A 23,847-nucleotide genomic window follows, 5' to 3' on the forward strand; every position below is an offset into this window, starting at 1 on the left:
ACGTGAGTCATCAAGGGGAGTTGGGGATGGACAGGGAGGCCTGGTGTGCTGTGATTCATGGGGTCACAAAGAGTGGGACTGAGCGACTGAACTGAACTGAATAATAGACTGATTCATTCATAAATGAAAGGAATCTCAAAAAAGCTAGATTTTTTTGAGGAAAATCAGCAATGTGAAATGGAAGGACCAAAATAAACAAAGAAAGTAAATGAAACTTCAGGAAACAGAATATTCAAGGAATAGGAGGAAACTTAGGAAGAAAATTTAAAATTGGTATCCTCAGAAAGATTTAAGAGGATAGATATTGCATTCATAAAATAATCATGCTATCATGAAAAGAAAAAAATGATACATTAAAACTAAAATATGATTGTCAAAATAAAATTATTTAGGAGGAGTTTGGAATATTAACACAGATGTGGCCAAGACTGAATGGTAATGTACAATAGAAAGCCAAGAAAATTTCCCAAAACTTCAAACTATAAGACAAAGAGAAAGTTTGAGAAGAAAATTGCAAAGACGAGGAGGACCAACCCATGAGGCCCAACACCTGCTCAGTAGGAGTGCCAAAAAGGGAGAACAGAAGCTGATATGAAGAAACAATAAAAGAATAAACAATTCATGAATTTTCTGAGCTGAGGACTCAGATCTTTAGAAGGATCTACAGAGTCTCAAACAGGTTTTGGCAGGGGGGAGGGGGGGCATTGACTTCTAGACACATTCTGATAAAATATCCAACTCAAAAGATAAACAGAAAATTCTAAAACCTCACGAAAGGAAAAAAGCAGGTCACCCATGAAGGAGTAAATAATGAGGATGCTATCAGACTTCTCATCCACACCACAAGCTGTCAGAAGGCATTGCAGCAGAATCTCCAACACTCTAATGATGTGCTCCTGAATCTAGATGGGCCAGTTATTGATTTATTGTCTCTGGGCCAATAAGGAGCAAATTCTCCTTTTTTGTTTGCTCTAGGAAAATGAATCTGGGCCCTTTAAATATTTTTCTTTGACTGCTGTTACTGAAGTTTTGTCAGTAGAGGATTCTGCAGAGATACCACAGGGTTTTGTTTCCTGGTTAGGCTTCCCTGGTGGCTCAGAAGGTAAAGAATCTGCTTGCAACACAGGAGACCCAGGTTCAATCCCTGGGTCAAGACGATCTCCTGGAGAGGGGAATGGCAACACACTCCAGTATTCTTATCTGGAGAATCCCATGGACAGAGAAGCCTGGTGGGCTACAGTCCATGGGTCGCAAAGAGCTGGACACAACTGAGCCACTAACACTTTGACTTTTGCTTGGGTGTGCTTACTTAGCAGGCTCCCACAGTGCAAGCAGCTGCTCCAGCACCCAATTCCTATAGCCCAAGGCTACCAGCAGCAGCACCCAGTGGCCTGAAGTTCTCCTGGAATCATCTTTCAAGCAGTTTTGTCACGCAACACCCCTGATAAGATACTGCCCCATGAACAGGTTTCCCCAGCACCTAGAAGGGTAGATTTCCAGCAAGTTCCAGAGGGTGGAGTTCCAACTGGCATGTCACCACAATGAGCCCTCTGCTACTCAGAGAGCCATGGCTGCGCTCTTTCCAACAAGATCTGGATCTCATCTCTGGCTCAGGGAAGAGGAGGCATGCTCTTCCTGGGTGCTCTGTTTCAGTCTCTAACTGCTCCTTATATGTGCTATTCGTATATTCTTTGGCGTTCTTTTTACTTCTTACTAGACAATTGCTCATTACTCCAATCCTCTTTGCCAACAAAGGTCTGTATAGTCAAAGCTATGGTTTTTCCAGTAGTCATGTATGGATGTGAGAGTTGGATTCTAAAGAAGGCTGTGTGCCAAAAAATTGATGCTTTTGAACTGTGGTGTTGGAGAAGACTCTTGAGAGTCCCTTGGACTGCAAGAAGATAAAACCAGTCAATCCTAAAGGAAATCAGTCCTGAATATTCATTGGAAGGACTGACTGATGCTGAAGCTGAAGCTCCAATACTTTGGCCACCTGATGCAAAGAGCCAACTCATTAAAAAAGACCCTGATGCTGGGAAAGATTGAAGGAAGAAGGAGAAGGAGACAACAGAGGACGAGATCCTTGGATGGCATCATCAATTCAATGGACGTGAGTCTGAGCAAACTCCAGGAGATGGTGAAGGACAGGGAAGCCTGGCATGCTGCAGTCCATGGGGTCGCAAAAAGTCAGACACGACTGAGTGACTGAACAGCAACAACCAATTCTTTATTAGATTTAAAAGTGTTAGCTGCTCAGTCATGAATGACTCTTTGTGACCCCATGAGCTGTGACCTGCCAGGCCCCTTTGTCCATGGAATTCTCCAGGCAAGAATACTGGAGTGGGTAGCCATTCTCTTCTCCAGGGGATCTTCCTGATCTAGGGATCAAACCTGGCTCTCCTGGATCGCAGGCAGATTCCTTACCATCTGAGCCACAGGGAAGTCTATTAGAGTTAGTAATTCTCCATATTACTTTTTCCTGTTCAAATTACTATGTGATATCTGTCTCCTGGTTGGACCCAGACTAATAAATTAGACTTTTAAATTTTAATGAGTACCAATCATGTATGAAGGCAAAAGACATTTTCAGAAGTTCAGCGATGAATAAAATTACTCTATATATTATTCCCATCAATTATTTGATGATAACCTTCAGCAAAACAACAAAAGAATTTGAGAAAGAATAACAACTGAGCTCTGAAAATAAAAGTACTACAAGAACCTAATGAAAAAAATTATGGTGACAACTTTGAAATCTACTCAGAAAGCAGTTGACCCAAATTAAAACAAGAAGTCAGAAGACTCTAAGAAGATCTTCAAAAAGAAGACAGTTCCATTTATGATTAAGAAACCGGAAGCTCTTAAACATGTTTCTCCAGTTAACGACAACAAAAAAGACTATCAGAAACTTCAAGAGGAAACAAACAAGCAAAGGTTGTGTAAAACATCATTCCAGATATAACGCAAACCAAAATGTGAAAAATTATTGAGCACTTATTACAATGCAGGAAAAAATAATTTGACTTGAAACATTCTCCTGTTTGTGATATAAAATGACATTTCCTTTACTAAAGCTTCCTTCATAGTAGTTGATTCTCCCAGGAAGAAATAGTTACACAATTATGAGATTATAAAGGTTACTCATTGCATTTCAGCTTATAGAGTCTACCTACAGACAAAACAGAAAGCTTGATTGCATTTTTGCAACAGAATACACATGCAACCAACACATGTAAGCCTTGACAATGACTGACCAAAGCAGGAAGGGAGAAAGGTTGATGGAAGCAGTGGCAATTCAGAATGTTCTACATGCTTTATTTGACACAGCTGGAAATTAATAAATGCTGGCTAAAGTTAATGACCCATGAAATAAATGTAGGGACTTCCTTGGTGGTCCAGTGGCTAACACTCCAAGCTCCCAAAACAGGAGGACCCAAGCTAGATCCCTGGTGAGAGAACTAAATCCCACATGCCACAAGAGTTTCCAAACCAAACTGAAAGATCCCATGTGCCGCAACTAAGACCTGGTGCAGTCAAACAAATACATAATAAATAAATAAAATATTAACAAAAAAAGAAAGAAATGTATATGTGTGCATGCTCAGCTGTGTGTCCAACTCTTTGCGATCCCTTGGACTATAGCTTGCCAGTCTCCTCTGTCCGTGGAATTCACCAGGCAAGAACACTGGAGTGGGTAACCATTCCCTTGTCCAGGAGATCTTCCCAACCAAGGGATCTAACCTGGGTTTCCCGCATTGCAGGCAGATTCTTTACCATCTGAGCCACCAGGGAAGCCCTACAATGTATATGTGTGTCTATAAATATGTGTGTGTTGTTTTAAATTATGGTGGTAGTCAAAATGATTAAAATGATTAAAAGGGAGATTTACCAACTGCAGCATTTTTTTCTAACTACCCATTTCTACCACTCGTAAGTAGGGAGAACACATAATTCATCATCCAAAGAGAACACTTCAGATAGTGAAACTGGGAGCTAAAAATAATTAACAATCATTAATCAATCAACAAGCATTTACCAGGACTGTCTGGGAAAACCAAAATGTATGGTCATTCTACTCATAAATCTGTAGACTGTCTTCCATGGGGCTAGCTCGGGGTATAAAAAGGGAAATTACTTTCAAAGCTTGCCAAGTTCTTCATCATCTGGCTGGCAAATATATGGAGAATAGATTTGAGTAAAAACCTGGAAAGACAAATACAGCCAAATTTAAATGAGTAGGCAAGGGGATTAGCATTTGAATTTATCTGCTTTTCCAATCAGTGTAAGAAATTTTTCCTTCTCCAAGCACAAAAGCAGAAATACCTCTCACTGGTGCCATGATTATTATGATGCTGTGATGTCCTTCAAATTTTCTGACTAGTCCCAGATCCACGTAGAACAAACCAAAATGAAAATTTTTAGCAAAAACTACAGTGGTAGCTGCTATATTTTGGGTGACTTTCTGAGTAAGGATGTTTCTACTTTACATGAGTCACAGAGTGGAATGAGCAAAATAAAACCACATGCAAATCTATCTGAATTTAGAAGGGATAATCCATAGGACCTCAAATATGTGGGTGAGTTAGAGACTTAGCTCCCTGACCTTCATATGCTTTGAAAACCTACTCTACCTAAGCTTTCCAGGTGCAGCAACTGTACTTAAGGATGACATCCTCAAATTCAGTCTGCTGGAGTCTAGGGTGGCCCCTGACCAACTATGCAGGAGCGGAGAGCTTGTGCCAATGAAGACAGGACCCACCTGGCAGCCAGGCCCTCTCAACCCTCAGAGCCACAAGCAGTCCTTCACAAACTTCTCTCCATTCTATAGTGATGCTCGTGAGGGAGGCAGATAGGAAGAAGAAGAGGCACATAGAATGTCCTGACCTTGTTTGATTCTTTGCTCATTGAGGGAAGGAGGAAGGGACAGATATTTTTCATTTGAAAGACACATCAAAGATATTGCCTGGATGGTTCCTTATTGCCAGAAAGCTTAAAATTGTGGGGGCGGGGGGGATTCAGAATAAATTCCTTATTTTACTACCTTTCCTTTTATCTTTAAAAATTCTTAGTTCCCAAGGGAACATTTTGGTTGCTGATGTTTAATGAATCCTAAGAAGGATACATAGCTGTTAAATATCAACCATTTATGCAAGAAGATGCTCTCCCATGTGCTAAAGGCTTTGTGCACCCTCAAATATTTCACCACTGCTTACAGAAAAGCATGCTATCTCTTCACCACTAAGAAGTCAAGGCAAAATTGTTTGACATTTGTGCTAGACCCCATTTGATAAAACAATGACAGGTGCCCAGAGCAAACATTGCCTAAAGTAAATCTAAGGAGTGAAGCCTCAATCATTAAAAACAGTATTCTAAGTGCTCACAGAGCATTAGTCCTCTAAGATGCTTCCATAGCCTGAGAAATTCTGCTCACCGAAACTGCCTCTGAGAGATTCAGAATGCAGATCATATATTAAATGCTCTGAGAAATCCTACAATTAAAAGAAATCTGTCTTCAATTAAGTAAGCATTTCCCAAAGTTATTTTATCCTTGAACTCTTGTTTTACATATTGTCTGTCAATTTCCCAGAAGATATTCTGGGAAATGTTTTAAGGGGAAAAAAGAATGAAGGAGCATGGAAGGGTGATCTGAGAAGCATTTTCTTTGATAACACAACTGCACACCTTGACAAATGGCTTGCCAATGGAGCTGGCGTGATTTTGACCTGCACATTCATCCCCTCAGCCAAGCAACTTCACTGTGTATAGAGACCTTACTTGATCCTAGACTAATCAGTGACACATTCCTGGTCTTACCCATCATCAAACACTTGGAGATTAGGAGAGCCCATCCCAGTGAAACCCTCACCCCTCCCCAGATTTGCAATGATTTTGTCAGGATGCGGGAACACTGAAGTATAAAGGAAAATCTAAGCTTATATTAAGACTGGTGTGAACATTACGATTTCCTGGATATACTCCTAAAGTACCCACATTAGATGAGGTTTGATCAATGCTTCCCACATCCTTTTCACCCTCATGTATGCTGGAACTCTGTAGACTTCTCATACACATATATCCACCCTCACAGCACAGAATTCTAGCTCAGGACCTAGACAGTGACCTTTGCCTTGGCCGTGTGATCTACACACGCTGTCAGGGGTTTCCTTCTCAAAGTATGAAATGTGTTGCTCATGGGTGACTGAAAATCCCTTTTCTCCAGCTGCTTGCCTCTCTAGGACCAGTACGTTGATAGTTTCAAAGGATCGGTCCCAGAAGTGTAGAGAATATGAAGAAACAACGCATGCGGCATAAAGAATTCATCCAGAACCACCCAGATGTCTGCTAGTTACAGTCTTGGAGCACACTCTCTCTGTCCTACCTACAGGATTAATTTGCCCTTCTGTTATTATTATTTGTTCTAGGAGGTTTTCCTTTTACTAGAACATCTGGCACTATAGCTTCATACCCTGGGGTTTCCTGGAAACGCTCTCAGGGAGGAGTCTAAACCTTTGCTACCAAAACTGGCCTGGATGTGAAATGCTGTGAGTTGTAATCTCAGCCCACGTCATGTTCTCTCCCTTGTTTCCTTTGGAAAACATCATTGTAATCAGCCCCGCTGTTTTTCAGTGAGAGGCACTGGCACCAAGCCCAGAAGTGGCTGCATAGGTCTTGTCCTGCCAGGGAGTGGAGGTAGCACAGGGCTGATATGAAGTCTTTGGGTGGCTCCCCCCATGCAGCACTGTCTGATGTCCTGGGTGAAGTCAGAGTGCGCCAAGCAGGGGAGTGGGGTAGGTAGGCACATGGCTCACACTCTGGTCCTGGTCACAGTGTTACTCACGTGGTTTAATCACAGGTGAAAAAGCCCCCTTGGCCCACTGATGCCCTCAGGGGAGCCACAAGGCCCCTTTAAGCTCTGAAAGAAGCTGAGCAAATGAAGAATGTTAACCGGAAAGCTCTGGAAGGGACCGCTCCTGCCTCTCCCCTGTCACTCTCCTTTCTGTCCCTGCCTTGACTGCTTTTTTCTTGTTGTGTTCTTGCTGTTTGTCTGCAGAACTTCTCTTCCCCGTCATCATTGCAGTCTCACTCCTCGTCCTTCAGATTGCAGCTTAAATGTCACCTCCAAGAAGCCTTCTCTGACCTCCCAGGTTAAAGTGGTTACCTAGGGACTCCACCCACTCCAGTCCATTTCAGTTCGCCGATTCCTAGAATGTCGACCTTCACTCTTGCCATCTCCTGTTTGACCACTTCCAATTTGCCTTGATTCATGGACCTAAGCTTCCAGGTTCCTATGCAATATTGCTCTTTACAGCATCGGACTTTGCTTCTATCACCACTCACATCCACAACTGGGCATTGTTTTTGCTTTGGCCCCATCCCTTCATTCTTTCTGGAGTTATTTCTCCTCTGATCTCCAATAGCATATTGGGCACTTACCGACCTGGAGAGTTCCTCTTTCAGTATCCTATCATTTTGCCTGTTCATACTGTTCATGGGGTTCTCAAGGCAAGAATACTGAAGTGGTTTGCCATTCCCTTCTCCAGTGGACCACATTCTGTCAGACCTCTCCACCATGACCTGTCCATCTTGGGTGGCCCCACATGGCATGGCTTAGTTTCATTAAGTTAGACAAGGCTGTGGTCCGTGTGATCAGATTGGCTAGTTTTCTGTGATTATGGTTTCAGTGTGTCTGCCCTCTAATGCCCTCTCTCAACACCTACCGTCTTACTTGGGTTTCTCTTACCTTGGTTGTGGGGTATCTCTTCACGGCTGCTCCAGTAAAGTGCAGCCACTGTTCCTTACCAGACCACCTGACCTGCCTCTTGAGAAACCTATTGAGAAACCTGTTGTTCAGGAAGCAACAGTTAGAACTGGACATGGAACAACAGACTGGCTCCAAATAGGAAAAGGTGTACATCAAGGCTGTATATTGTCACCCTGCTTATTTAACTTATATGTAGAGTACATCATGAGAAACACTGGGCTGGAAGAAGCACAAGCTGGAATCAAGATTTCTGGGAGAAATATCAATAACCTCAGATATGCAGATGACACCACCTTTATGGCAGAAAGTGAAGAGGAACTAAAGAGCCTCTTGATGAAAGTGAAAGAGGAGAGTGAAAAAGTTGGCTTAAAGCTCAACATTCAGAAAACTAAGATCATGTCATCTGGTCCCATCATGGTCCCTATTCATGGCAAATAGATGGGGAAACAGTGGAAACAGTGTCAGACTTTATTTTTCTGGGCTCCAAAATCACTGCAGATGGTGACTGCAGCCATGAAATTAAAAGATGCTTACTCCTTGGAAGGAAAGTTATGACCAACCTAGATAGCATATTCGAAAGCACAGACATTAGTTTGTCCACAAAGGTCCATCTAGTCAAGGCTATGGTTTTTCCAGTGGTCATGTATGGATGTGAGAGTTGGACTGTGGAGAAAGCTGAGCACCAAAGAATTGATGCTTTGAACTGTGGTGTTGGAAAAGACTCTTGAGAGTCCCTAGGACTTCAAGGAGATCCAACCAGTCCATTCTAAAGGAGATCAATCCTGGGTGTTCATTGGAAGGACTGGTGCTAAAGCTGAAACTCCAATACTTTGGCCACCTCATGTGAAAAGTTGACTCATAGGAAAAGACCCTGATGCTGGGAGGGATTGGGGGCAGGAGGAGAAGGGGATGACAGAGGATAGGATGGCTGGATGGCATCACTGACTCAGTGGACGTGAGTCTGAGTGAACTCCAGGAGTTGGTGATGGACAGGGAGGCCTGGTGTGCTGCAATTCATGGGGTCTCAGAGAGTCGGACACAACTGAGTGACTGAACTGACTGACTGAGGGACTTCACCACATCTGCCTATTTCAATCACTACCTGAGAGTCTGTTAATACATTTGCTTCTTGAATTTTCACGTGACTTGATCTGCTAGAAGAGGAGCAGGGACACTGCCTACCCAGTTCACCTAGAACAGGTGCTTGGTGTGCAGTGAATGCTGAACACACAAGTATTGAAAACATGGGGTTTGTGCACTGGCCCCACTACTTACTAGTCAGTTGGCCTTGGGAAAGTTATTTAACTTCTCTATGCTTTGGTTTCTCATCACGAAAATGTGAATAATTATAGTTCTTAATTTCTGAGAATTAGACAGGACCATCCTTGCCTAGCCCTTCACAGAGTGCCTGGGAAAAAGCAGGACTCAGCAAACACCAGCTATTATCTCTATCAACACGTTAACCTATAAGCACTTGGTCACTTCCCAATATTCACTAGTTTCTCAGCTTGGCTGGGTCCTAAAAGAATGGACCAGCTCATGAAACCAGGCCAGAAAGTAGTGCCTCCTCTTCGTCAAGTAAGAAGTACTCCTTTTAGAAGGGTCCTTTCTTTCCCCCTTCCCTTTCTCCTCCTGTCCCTACCAACCCCACAGGACTCAACTTGGCCCTGTACTTGTCACGGAGCATAGGGACCAGAGGTCAGAGTGATGCTCCATAGACAGGACAGCCTAGTGCCCCAACCAGGCTGTTCCACCATCTTGCCTGAGGCTAGGGTCAAGTGGCAGCTCCCTCCTATCTGTGCCACCTAAAAATAGGCAGGAAAAATGTCCAAGAAGTCACATAATTCGATTTTAGGTATGACAAGAAGAGGAGAAAGGCTAATTTCCTTTGACTGTGCCCACAGTTCAGTATGGACTCAAGCCTATGAAACAGTACAGTGTCAACTCAGAGTTAATACTCTGTGCACCAGGGAACAAAGCCAGTGGGCCCCCTACTTGGCATTTCCTGAGAGATAGTTTCTCTAGGCACCAAAGGGAATGAGGGACACCAGTCTTCACAAGGAAAAGAAACTGTGTGCCCCTCCAGACCAGAGATTACCTCGGTCATACCCTCTCCTCCCATCCACCCCAGCTGAGAGAGCACCAGAGCACCACAAGTCCCTCTCCTTTCCAAAGCAGCCAGCTGCTTGGAACCTCCCACCAAGACTCAGCTGATCCTCTTAGCTGATCCAGACACCACCTGGTATTTCAATACACACAGTGGGGGTTGTTCCGGTGGCCCCTGTGGCCAACACTTGTCCTGTGTCACTGCCAGGGAAGGGCAAATGCTGTTTCGTAATAATATTGACTCTGCAGGTCAATCTGTTTCCCCATCAAGTTGCTATTCTTACTTCGTCTACCTTGTGGCACTGTACTCTCCCACCGCAGAGAAGTTCAGCCCCCAGCTGGACAGACATGTATCTGTCTACCAACAGCAGAGAGAGGAGAAGGCTCTGGACCTCAGCAAGTGCTCACAGGTCAGCACATGTGACCCTGTGAGCCCTCCACAGTGGTTCTAACCACCTCCTCCATCTTTCAGACACTCTATCTCTGGCAGGAAAAGACTAGACATTTGTCAAGTCTAATTTGGGTTTCCTTATGAGGCTGAGACCAGGATTTGAATTCAAGTGTTTATTTGGAGATGACCAGCACACAGCGGGGGCTTCCCCGGGGGCTCAGTGGTAAGAATTCACCTGTCAGTGCAGGAGATGTGGGTTCAATTCCTGAGTCAGGAAGATCCCCTGGAGAAGGGAATGGAAACCCACTTCAGCATTCTTGCCAGGGAAATGAACAGAGGAACCTACTCCATGGGGCCACAAAAAGTCAGACGTGGCTAAGCGGCTGAACAGCCAGCAACAAGCATACACTGTGACAGAGCTGGAAATTGAAACCAGCAGGCAGTAAGCCAGTTAAGGGGCATCACTGAGAAATTTATGACTGCACATAGCTGAGGCTCCACCCCACGGGGACCATCTTCAAGACTATGTAGAAACCACCTCAGAATTGGTCATTGTAAGCAAGGAAGCTAGGGAAGTCACCCACCAACTCCTGTCCCTCATTGGCTGAGGGTTGTTCCTGGAGTGTTAATTCCTCAGCATTTCAAGTCTTCCCCCAGAAAGCACTACCAGAGAATGTTCTCTGGCAGAAAGCCCAGACGCCACAGGCCTGCACAGGATCTTTCCGTGGGCAATGTTCAGGGTGGGGAAAGGAGGTTTGGGCCCAGCCGAACAATTCCTGCTCCATCAAGCTTTCTAATGACCAATAATGGGCTTCTTAGAACAATGCCCCGTGGGTAGAGGCATTTGAAGCAGGGCAAAGGCTAATAGAGTTCTACCAAGAGAATGCACTGGTCATAGAAAACACCCTCTTCCAACAACACAAGAGAAGACTCTACACATGGACATCACCAGATGGTCAACACTGAAAACAGACTGATTATATTCTTTGCAGCCAAAGATGGAGAAGCTCTATACAGTCAGCAAAAACAAGACCGGGAGCTGACTGTGGCTCAGATCATGAACTCCTTATTGCCAAATTCAGACTTAAGTTGAAGAAAGTAGGGAAGACCACTAGACCATTCAGGTATGACCTAAATCAAATCCCTTATGATTATACACTGGAAGTGAGAAATAGATTTAAGGGACTAGATCTGATAGACAGAGTACCTGATGAACTATGGACGGAGGTTCGTGATATTGTACAGGAGACAGGAATCAAGACCATCCCCAAGAAAAAGAAATGCTAAAAAGCAAAGTGGCTGTCTGAGGAGGCCTTACAAATAGCTGTGAAAAGAAGAGAAGTGAAAAGCAAAGGAGAAAAGGAAAGATACACCCATTTGAATGCAGAGTTCCAAAGAATAGCAAGGAGAGATAAGAAAGCCTTCCTCAGTGATCAGTGCAAAGAAATAGAGGAAAACAATAGAATAAGAACAACTAGAGATCTCTTCAAGAAAATCAGAGATAACAAGGGAACATTTCATGCAAAGATGGGCACAATAAAGGACAGAAATGTTATGGACCTAACAGAAGCAGAAGATTTTAAGAAGAGGTGACAAGAATACACAGAGGAACTGTACAAAAAAGATCTTCATGACCCAAATAATCACAATGGTGGGATCATTCACCTAGAGCCAGACATCCTGGTGTGCAAAGTCAAGTGGGCCTTAGGAAGCATCACAATGAACAAAGCTAGAAGAGATGATGGAATTCCAGTTGAGCTATTTCAAATCCTAAAAGATGATGCTGTGAAAGTGTTGCACTCAATATGTCAGAAAATTTGGAAAACTCAGCAGTGGCCTCAGGACTGGAAAAGGTCAGTTTTCATTCCAATTCCAAAGAAAGGCAATGCCAAAGAATACTCAAACTACCGCACAATTGTACTCATCTCACACGCTAGTAAAGTAATGCTCAAAATTCTCTAAGCCAGGCTTCAGCAATATGTGAACCATGAAATTCCACATGTTCAAGCTGGTTTTAGAAAAGGCAGAGGAACCAGAGAGCAAATTGCCAACATCCACTGGATCATCGAAAAAGCAAGAGAGTTCCAGAAAAACATCTATTTCTGCTTTATTGACTATGCCAAAGCCTTTGACTATGTGGATCACAATAAACTGTGGAAAATTCTGAAAGAGATGGGAATATCAGACCACCTGACCTGCCTCCTGAGAAACCTGTATACAGGTCAGGAAGCAACAGTTAGAACAACAGACTGGTTCCAAATAGGAAAAGGAGTACATCAAGCCTGTATATTGTCACCCTGCTTATTTAACTTATATGCAGAGTACATCATGAGAAACACTGGGCTGGATGGAGCACAAGCTGGAATCAAGATTGCCGGGAGAAATATCAATAACCTCAGATATACAGATGACACCACCCTTATGGCAGAAAGTGAAGAGGAACTAAAAAGCCTCTTGATGAAGGTGAAAGAGGGGAGTGAAAAAGTTGGCTTAAAGCTCAACATTCAGAAAACGAAGATCATGGCATCCGGTCCCATCACTTTCATGGAAAATTGATGGGGAAACTGGCTGACTTTATTTTTCTGGGCTCCAAAATCACTGCTGATGGTGACTGCAGCCATGAAATTAAAAGACACTTACTCCTTGGAAGGAAAGTTATGACCAACCTAGATAGCATATTCAAAAGCAGAGACATTACTTTGTCCACAAAGGTCTAGTCAAGACTACAGTTTTTCCAGTGGTCATGTATGGATGTGAGAGTTGGACTATAAAGAAAGCTGAGCACCAAAGAATTGATGCTTTTAAACTGTGGTGTTGGAGAAGACTCTTGAGAGTCCCTTGGACTGCAAGGAGATCCAACCAGTCCATCCTAAATGAGATCAGTCCTGGGTGTTCATTGGAAGGACTGATGTTGAAGCTCAAACTCCAATACTTTGGCCACCTGATGCGAACAGCCAACTCATTTGAAAAAACCCTGATGCTCAGAAAAACTGAGAGCAGGAGGAGAAGGGGACAACAGAGGATGAGATGGTTAGATGGCATCACCAACTCAGTGGACATGGGTTTGGGTGGACTCCGGGAGTTGGTGATGGACAGGGAGGCCTGGCGTGCTGCGGTTCATGGGGTTGCAAAGAGTCGGAGACTGAGTGACTGAACTGAACTGGATTTCAAATTTCTCATCACTTTCTATAAATCCTTTCAATAATCCTTAAATAGTCATAGTTATAGAAATCAGACTCTTTATGATATCTTTGAAAAAATAATTAATAGACATGAAGTAAAGTTGTTCAAACAAGTGGCCCAAGATCCATTCTCCCTGGACTCACATCAGGTCCACAGCGCTCTGAGTAGATATTTTGCTGTGGACACTTTGGAAGGAGGTTAGACCTCATCAGTTTTCCATGGAGACCAAGCAGGAAAAAAGATACAGGAGCCTGCTTTGTAAAGCTTTGAAGTTCAGATTAAAAGCTCAGCAGGGAGGCACACACCCTTCTCCCAACTATAGGGCAAAGTGAGCTCAGGAACTAGTGGAATAAACTGGCTCTTAATGAGAAAAAAATAATCTCTCCTCCCAAGTACCTCTCCACCCACCCATCTGGACATGCCCACTCTCATAAGCCCTGGGCAGGAACAGGCTTACTTTGAACAATAGAAATCATATCAGGGGAAATTTTCCTGGAATTCAGCCATGGAAAAATTCACCCAACTACTATGTGATACCTTGATCCATGGAGCTCCCACCCACCTCAGGCACTCTGTAACTCCTATAAAGTCTTTGGGGAACATCCTGCTTTAGCTAAATACCATATTTTCTCTGCCGACAAAGAAGAATTTTCCACAGGCATTGCTGACTCTGTTACATTCTCAAAAGTGGCAGGTGACTCAGCAGGGAAGGTTCCAAAAGAAAAGGAACAATCTCCTTATTCCTATGCTATAGCCCAAACTGAGGGTCAACTCTTTATCAAAGAGATACAGGAAGTCAAGGAATTTTCTGCAGTTTAGCCTGGAACAAAATTACTTACCATCAGCTCACCCAGGTGATGATAAGAGGGTCACAAGATGCACACCTAGGAAGTCAAGAGTCTTGTGTTCTGGTGACTCTTACTAACCAATTTTATGGCTTCAGATGAATCATTTGACCCTATCAAGACCTGTAAAATGATAGAAAAGTCAGAGATGGCAAATAGAGTCAGCTGCTAGAACAATGCCCCTGCACCTAGAATAGAGACTTGGCAACCGATTGTCACCTGCTAAATTATGTCTGCTTTTTTGTAAAATGAGAACAAGTGAAGTGAGTCACTTTCCTGCTGCATATGCAAAGCATGGAGGCATAGATGTTCCCTCTGGCCAAAAAGTTAGTTTTCAATACATTCATCTACTGTTTATTATCTCTCAAGGCTTGAACTTGGAGACATAAATCTTCAGAAATCTCTAGGCATGAAAAGATGAGGTCTGAATTCATAGCAAGTAGCTCTAGTTGTTGGGGGTTGGTGGGCCAACAATACCTTATTTGTCCCAACAGCTTCTAGGAGGCCTTAATTGTTATTCAGGCTGGCTTCAATTAAAACCCCCAGGGCAGTAAATAACTACATCAGTGGATTAAGAGGAGCCTATTGGGCTTCCCCGATGGCTCAGATGGTAAAGAACCTGCCTTCCAATGCAGGAGACCAGGGTTTGATTCCTGGGTGGGAAAGATCCCCTGGAGAAGGAAATGCAGCTCACTCCAGTATTCTTGCTGGAGAATTCTATGGACAGAGGAGCCTGATGGGCTACAGTCATGGGGTCGCAAAGAGTCAGACATGACTCTTTAGGAATCAAAGAATCAGAGAGGTTGCTATAGAAGGGGGATGGTTTCATCTAAGGGCTCCCCCAGTGCTGAAAGAAGTGCTCCTTCAGTTTAGTTTCCCCACCCAGTGCTCCCACATCCTCTGAGAACTGTCCGCCTGGGGGAGCAGAGACCGAATGCAATTATTGGCGCCCTATTGACACAATAGTGTCATGCTTTTTTACTAGCCCAACTTCCCTCTGGAAAGGAAATGTGAGACAAAATGCTAACTTGCCCAATCCAAGTAAAGACACTGTTGGCAAAAGAAAGCTCTTTGTCAGCACCAGGCTGACCACAGAATTGTTCTTGTCTACGGCACACAGAGCCTGCTGCATACCAAAGAATTTGCTCCTCCCTGTAGTGTAGACTTGTTCCTAGGAAGTGGCTGTCTAGCTGGAGACAACCTGGTGATCTAAAAATCAAAGAGCTCGGCATAAGTGCAGAGGGTTTTCAATTAATAGTCGCCCAGTTCAAGAAACTCATCCTCTTGCCAAAGGGGGCCAATCAAGAACATGAGAGGGATGGATGTGGTTCAAAAGCAGATGTGCTTCTCTACTTGTTCTTCCCTTATTTACTGGCCTGGTATCAATGGTAAGGCCATGTTCAGTTCAGTTCAGTTCAGTCGCTCAGTCGTGTCCAACTCTTTGCGACCCCATGAACCGCAGCACACCAGGCCTCCCTATCCATCACCAACTCCTGGAGTTCACTCAAACTCACGTCCATTGAGTCAGTGATGCCATCCAGCCATCTCATCCTCTGTCATCCCCTTCTCCTCCTGCCCCCAATCCCTCCCAGCATCAGAGTCTTTTCCAATGAGTCAACTCTTCGCATGAGGTGGCCAAAGTATTGGAGTTTCAGCTTTAGCATCATTCCTTCCAAAGAACACCCAGGACTGATCTCCTTTAGAATGGACTGGTTGGATTTCCTTGCAGTCCAAGGGACTCTCAAGAGTCTTCTCCAACACCACAGTTCAAAAGCATCAATTCTTCGGCGCTCAGCTTTGTTCACAGTCCAACTCTCACATCCGTACATGACCACTGGAAAAACCATGTTAGGACCCATATAATGAAAATTACCAGAGCTTCTGTCAACCTGGATCTCTAAATGCCTACAGGAGATAGAGCCACCCCACTTTTAGCCAATCAGAGGGAAGTCCTAAGAAATAAAATGTTTGCATTAAATGGCTGGTTTGTTATAGCAGCTAGATTACTCTAACTAACCCACTATTCTTGACCAGAAGAGCATGAACTCATTCAGTATACTCATGGCAAACAACAGCACACTTTCCTCCCCAGCTAACATTCCATCCTAAAAACTCTAAAGAGCCCCAGAATTCAAGATTATTTCCATAATAAGCTTGATCAATATGTGCTTTTGCTTCCAGGAATGCATTCTATCTAACCTGTCACCCAAACTGAGATGGGTCAGCCCTCCAGAGGAGTGGAGACTTCATTAGTTTAGGTTTACAAAGCTTCTGTTTGTAAGGATGCCAACTTGCCAGACATCTTTGCTTTTCTCCTTAACATGCATCCTATAATCCTTTGACCTTAGCTGTGTGACTCTGACCTTGTCAAATCTGCACACACATCAGGCTGTAAGAGATAGTGTCTGAGTCTTTCCAAGTGGCCTCAATGTGCTGACAACTTCACACATGGTCAAAATTCCCTCTCCTGAAGAGGCTTACCTTGGACTCACAGCCACCCCTCCACTACTCTCCAATAAATCCCTGTGCAGATCCCCAGCCCTAGCTGCAAGCTCACAGTTTGGTATCTTCTATGCTGAGTTCTCAAGAGGCAAAAGGGCCAACAGAGGTACCAAGCTTTGAAAATTCACACCAGGAAACCCCTTCCTCCCTGAGCAGTCATGCTAGAAGCTACCTATAAACTCTGCTGAGTCTTGATGGTGTAACTATCCTGTAAAGACAAAAATATGCCAGAACCCATTCCCTCATCTTGAGATAACTGACTGGGTGCATCTCTTCCCAACTCCATATTCAGCGATATCACACCGATGGCTTTAAGTCAGCCATGGGGAAAGCACACCATGGATGTTAGCACACACCACATTTCAGGGCTTTTTATGTCCCAGAGGACAATTATTAAACATTTGCAGAACTGCCCAGCCAACAAAGAATCAGTGGAATGAGTTCTGTCTGGCCACCCCCTTCTTTCTCGGAAAGGACACAGACAGAGCACCCGTCTCCAGAGCAGTGACAAGGCCCTGGTGGCTGTGCTCAGTGACATTTGCAGGGCCTTTGTTCTGGATCTGATGAGAAAGGAGGCTAAGGGACGGTGACCTCCCATGGCAAATCGTGGACAGAACAATGCTGAACCAGTGCAGACAAAGGGGCTTCAGGAGGCAGACTGGTCACATTCTGGATGCTACAAAATGGATCCTATCTCAGTAATCAGATTCTAATTACTCACTCTGCCACTCACCTGGCCACTCTGCAGCTCTGCTGAAGGAGGAGGAGGAGAGAAGAGGACCAAGCTCATTGTCAAGCTGTCAAGCCCAGGGCTGGGCATTTCATGTGGGTTAATGACGTTGACCTTCACATGGTCCCACATCTTAAAGTTAGAATACCCATTTTTTCAAAGCAGGGAAATGAGGCTTCAGGAGGTCAGAACAGTAACCTGCCCAGGGACACACGGTGGTAAGGAGCCTGGCTACAGATCTGGGTGTGTCTGACTCCGGTGCCTACATTACTTCCATCACACCACACTGCCCGCGAGCCTTGTTTTATTTATCTGTGGAACCACAGGAAAAGAAATACTCACCCTGCCTCAGGGGAAATTAATGACAGATCTGTATTTTTTATTAACAACTTTGTTAAGATATAATTCACATACCATAAAATTCTCCCCTTTAAAGTGTACAATTTGGTGGTTTTTAAGATCTTCAGAGTTGTACAACCATTGCTATTATCTAATTCGAGAGTATTTTTGTTACTCCAAAAAGGAAACCCCACACCCATGAGCAGTCACTCCCTCTTCCCTCTCTGCAGCCCCTGGCAATCACTAATCTGCTTTCTCTGTGTGTGGACCTGCCCCGCTCTGGACATTCATATGAATGGAATCACACCATATGTGGCCTTTGGCATCTGGCTTCCTTCATTTAGCATAATATTGACAGATCTGTTTTTTAAAGTTCATGGAGGCTACAGATGCAATCCACCAAGTTGAAAGGCAAACATATGCAGCTGTTTTCAAATACCAATAAGAACAGAAGCAAGGCAATGAATGTGAAGTATTGGCATCAATGTGTTTTTTAATTCAATTGTATAGCATTAATTGACTGTCTAGTTTATGCCAGGCACAACACAGACACAACCCCTGCCCTCAGAGAGCTTACATTAATGGTGGGGAGAAACAGACCCAAAAGTAAATAAATAAACACAATAAAATTAGAAATATTAGACTATTTCAATTGTGCGTACAGAAAAGAACATATTTGGAGGAGGCCTTCTTAATGGCCTCCAGAGTACGTTATATGTTTCTTCATTTATCACTTCTCTCTTTCTCTCCCTCTCTCCTTCCCTCACTAAATGCCCAGCTGTGACCCAGATGCTGTTCTAATGCCCTCTGTGTGACCACATACCCAACAGCAGAGTATTCCCAACTGCCATGCCACTGTCCACCTCTGAAGGTCAGTGGGCATCCTTCCCACCATGGACAAGAGACCATCAGGCAGCCACCTTCACTTATGCTACGAGAGGTCCATCTTCTCCTGGGCCAGGCTCACTTCCTCTCTGAAGTCCTGAGGTCAGGAGAGAGGGGAGAAGTTCCTTCTTCCTCATCTCTTCCTGCCAGAGCAGCCCTGGAAACACCATCGCTCCTAGCTCCATCCTCCCCAGGCCTCCTCACCCTGCCCGGCATACATGCATCTATCAGTGACCTGCATGGGTTTTTGCCAAATATCTCCAGGCATAACATTTGCCTCAGTCTAAAGCTTTCTGGAGCCTGGTGAGGTTTCCCCTCACCTCCACAGCCTGCCATTTAACAAATTACTATCTACTTCAGGTCTCCTGCCACTACTGAAGCTGTCTCTAAAATACTAAACACTTTCCTTAAGCCTGCCTTTATTCTTATAACTAGAAACATTGCAACTTTTCTTCCCAGGTAACTTCACCATCTCAAATACCAACAAGAGTTATTAGGCCATAAGAATCTACACTTGAGTGTAGGTGGAGCCTAAAGAAATCCTAGTTTTCTTCCACAAGGAATATATTGCTTTTTCTACCACATACATACTGCTATATATATAGTTAATCATGGTTTCCAAATAGCTTTTCTTATCATAGAAGTGCTTTGGATCATTAGAGAGAAGATAGAAAATATTGATGAGAAAAGCTGAGACTCCTTTTCTAGTGGTCAGGTTCTAAGAGGGCCCAAAGTTCCTTCCTCCTGGCAGTCACATCTTTTGAAATTCCCTCCATGACTATGGGCTGAACCTAGAGAATCACTTATATAGAGCAGAATATAGAAAAAGTCATGGATATCACTTCCCAGATTAGATGTGCAGAAAAGAGTTAATACAGCTGGCCTGAGACTGTCATCCTTACAAAGGGCTGCTTGCAAGTCTGGCCCTTGGCCAGCATCTGGGAGCCTGGCTTTCAGGAGGAAAGGTTCCTACTATTCCCTGATGAGAAGGGCTCACTGTGACTAAACTGTTTGTGCAAGCAATATTTTTATGCTAAGCATCAGCCTCCCTTCCAAGAGTCTGGACTCTTGATATCAGCCTGGCAGAGGGCGCCTACTTGACTAGCCCTCAGTAAAAACTCTGAGCATTGAGACTTTACTGAGCGTCTCTCACAGACAGCATTTCATACTCACTGTCACAGCTGACTACTGGGGGAATTCAGGGTGTCCTGCATGCCTCCACTGGAAGAAGACTCTTGAAAGTGAGAACGTGTGCCTAGTTTCCTCCAGACTTCATGCACATTTTCCCTTTGTTGATCTTGCTTTGTAGCCTTTCACTGTAATAGTTTACAGTCTATAACTATAGAGAATACAACTACGTGCTGAGTCCTGTGAGCCCTCCTAGCCAATCATCAAACCTGGGGTGGTCCTGGAGACCCCTAACGTAATAGGCTACCAAAAGACTAATATTTCTTTTCCTCTCACACACACGTGTACACACACACATACATCCTTCCCTTGTTGAACCCTGAGATGACTAAGACCCAGCCACAACCTTAACTGCAGCCTTGTGAGCAACCCTGAGTCAGAGGACACCCGGTTAAGCTGCATCTAGATTCCTGACCCATAGAAACTGAGAGATAATAAATGCTTACTGCCTTAAGCTGCTAAATTTTAAGGTAATCTGTTACACAGCAATAGATGGCTAATATACCTGTCATCTAGAGGTCATTGCTGATTATATCTTGCTAAGTTGCTTCAGTCGTGTCCGACTCTGTGCGACCCCATAGACGGCAGCCCATCAGGCTCCACCATCCCTGGGATTCTCCAGGCAGGAACACTGGAGCGGGTTGCCATTTCCTTCTCCAATGCATGAAAGTGAAAAGTGAAAGTGAAGTCACTCAGTTGTGTCCAACTCTTAGCGACCCCATGGACTGCAGCCTACCAGGTTCCTCCGTCCATGGGATTTTCCAGGCAAGAGTACTGGAGTGGGGTGCCATTGCCTTCTCCGGATTATATCTTAGGGTATGTCTCTTCAAGGGGTTTAGATATATATTTTTATATATATCATATATATACATGTTATGTAGTTGAAACTGAATTTTTTTTTAAACATTCTTTGTAAAGAGCAAAGACATAGGGCAGAGGTACAATATTTCCTATTATTACTACAAGGAATGTTTGCATTACAGAATGATAACTGGTATTCGAATTGTCTCTGTTCTGGGGAGTAGGGGAATAGAGGAAAGGGTCTCTTCAATGGCCTTTTGGTCATGCAATAATAAGATCTCATCCTGAAATGGGGAGGTTTCTGACACGAAGCTAAATCACTCAGCATAATAGTCTAAATGTTGTTATCCTCAGGGTAGGTGCAATTAATTTCTACAAAGTATATTTCCTATAGCTAAGGCCTCAGAGGGATTGGTGGCAAGGACTCCTGGGAGGGGAGATAAGCTTAAGGACACTCTAAAGAAGAAGTAATAGCTAGTCCTTGCAAAATGGTAACCATTAGGAAGAAAAGCAGAGAAACAATCAATAAAGGATACATGGATACACAAGTGAGACTGAACCAAGCACCAGTTTTCTGGGAGCAAACATCTAGTATTCTAAGTTTTCCTTTCTTGGCTTTGCCACTCCCATATATTACACCCAAGTGTTCAGGAAAGTTGTATTAAGCATCAAAGCTCAGTATTACTTATGTTTGAGGGAGTTAAGGGAACCAATTATTGCCCATGTTTCTGCAAATCTTCATGAGGGAAGAGATATCAGCCTGGCAAAGCTGGCTTCCAACAGACAAGGGAGTCTGCAAAGGGGTGAAGCTCCAAACTTAAGTGATGCAAGACAGAGGAGGGAATTTCCTAGAAGAGAGATCTCTTACAGTCAACTGGATGGGGGCTAGAGTCACAGGATGTAAAAGCATATGTAGCTTCTTGAGGGTAGAGAAAGTTGGAAAGTCAAAGTTATAACAGGTTGCAATCAAACTGAATACACTTTATAGCCTGCTTAAACTTCTTAGCAATGTACTGTATCCAAAACTTTGTCTACAATGCAATTTGTATGGCCTGCTAAGTACTCTGTCATATGGGGAAAACATAATTTATCTTACCAATTTTCTATTGTTTCACATGTAGGTCATTTTCAGGTTTTCATTACTATTATAAACAACACTGTAATGAACATCCCTGTACTAAATAAATCTCTGTCCATAAGTATATCTTTGCTTTTTAAGAATGCATTGTTAAAAATGGAATTGTTATATCAAAGGATACGTACATTTATAAGTTTTTGATGTATCTTTTCAAATTGTTTTCCAGAAAATTTTACCACAGCTCCCACAAAGCCATCAGAGAGAACATAGGCCTGCCAACACCTCAATTTCAGGTTCAAGCCCCCAAAAGTGTTAGAGAATAAGTAACTAAACTAACTAATAATAATTTTGTTGGTTTAAACCACTCAATTTGTGGTACTGTGTTATGGCAGTTCTAGGAAACTAACACAGACAGATTCCTAGTTAGGGATTAGTATGAGAGCTGAAGTTGTAGGAAGTGTACAGATATCCTTCAAGAAGACTCAGAGAGAAGGGAGGAAAGATCCAAATCTGCATGACAGCAAAGAGCCACATGTGATAAGCAAGCCAACAAGCCAGAGAGGGACACTGGACAAGAGATCAGGAAAAGGGAAGGAGCATTTGGTTTGAAAAGAGGACAAGGTACGCAGAGATGGAGGGGAGATTGCTGGTCTGGGTGGTGGGTGGATGGAGGACAATGTTAAGAAATCAAAGTGGGAGAACTGTGAAGAGGATTGGGTTGTCAATAAAGACAGATGTTCTCAAAATATTGAACAAGATGCAAAATCAGAGAAACTCTTACAAGCCAAGTGACCACCACCATATCCCCCCAAAAAGAAACTGAATATCAAAAAGGTCAAGTGCCATCTCCAATATCAGTTAAAAAGTTATTGACTCCAAGATACATTAAGTGAAAACACTAAATTCCAAGTTAACATATGGAAACTCAGAATATACACCAAACTAATGTAATGATTCCCTTGGAGGTGACAGGATGGCTTTCATGTTCTACATTACATATTCTGAAATAGGTGACATTTTTCTTCAACCACATTCATTTTGTTACCTCCAATTTTCTCCCCAAATAAAATTTTATTTCACTAGAGGTGGTAGCCCCATTTTTACTACTTTTTGGACGTGTATTCACAAGAGATGGTACATCTTTCCTGAAGTACTTCACCTCCCTAAGAGAAGGCCTCACATGCTAGGTGGCCAGGCTTGAAGAAGGAACCATGGGAAGGAGATGTTGAGTCCCCTGGTTGAGAGATAGTATAAGAAAGCAGAGCAGTGTCCCATAGAGCACAGGTTCAGGATGGAGCTTCATTTTTTTCCATTATTTTAAAAAATTGTTGTTAATTGTTAAAATGGATATATTTTCTTTTATGATGATTTTCTAGGGGAAAATATACAAACTTCTGATCATGCACCACCTCCTATAATGTCTGCAATATTCTTGCCAAAAATTAAAAACCTTAATTTAATCAGAAGGAGATATCAGATAAACCCGAACTCTTGTACATTCTATAAAATAACTAGCTAGCAATCTTCAAAAGTATCAGTCTTGCAAGACAAAGACTGACTCCAGGTTCAAGAAAGCTAGGGAAATATGACAACTAAATGTGCTTTGGGATTCTGGGCTAGATCCTGGACCAGAAAAAGGACATTAATGGGACAACTGGAAAAATTCCAATGACTTGCTTTTAAATTAAATTTGAATTTAATTCTATGAAATTAACCTGTAGATTAACTGATGATATCATATTGCTGTTAATTTCCTGGTTTTGATCTTTGGGCTATGGTTTCTAAGTTACTAATATAAAAAGCTGAGAGAGGGATATAGAGAAACTTCGTAAGATTTTTTCAACTTCTTTGTAAGTCTGAAATTACTTCAAAATTAAACAATAAAAAAAAAAAAAGATGTAAATATTTATCAAGTAGGGATGCCTGTTTTCCTCCACCACCCCCTTTTCTTTCTTCTTCAAGGTACCACCTCTGTCCAGCTATCCTGGCTTCTCAGAAGAAGGATAGTGTAAGGGAGGTATTGACAAAAGAAAAGAA

At 43.2% G+C, this 23,847-nt stretch overlaps 2 long non-coding RNA genes across 3 annotated transcripts in view; both read right to left on the bottom strand.

Annotated features, from left to right (window-relative positions):
- Nucleotides 1-23,847, bottom strand: part of LOC147364302 (uncharacterized) — a 156,917-nt gene that overhangs the window by 86,762 nt on the left and 46,308 nt on the right. The gene's annotated exons all lie outside the window — the stretch shown is intronic.
- The window catches only part of LOC147364305 (uncharacterized), a 75,115-nt gene that overhangs the window by 9,474 nt on the left and 41,794 nt on the right, over nt 1-23,847 (bottom strand). For both annotated transcript variants that reach the window (XR_015134347.1, XR_015134346.1), the window contains exon 3: nt 14,282-14,410. This is a non-coding gene — a long non-coding RNA (uncharacterized LOC147364305). The remainder of the gene's footprint in view (nt 1-14,281; nt 14,411-23,847) is intronic.

Source organism: Bos grunniens, chromosome 10 (assembly GCF_055505025.1).
Source record: "Bos grunniens cultivar Pamir isolate PY7600 chromosome 10, Bosgru_T2T1.0, whole genome shotgun sequence".
NCBI classification, from domain to species: domain Eukaryota; kingdom Metazoa; phylum Chordata; class Mammalia; order Artiodactyla; family Bovidae; genus Bos; species Bos grunniens.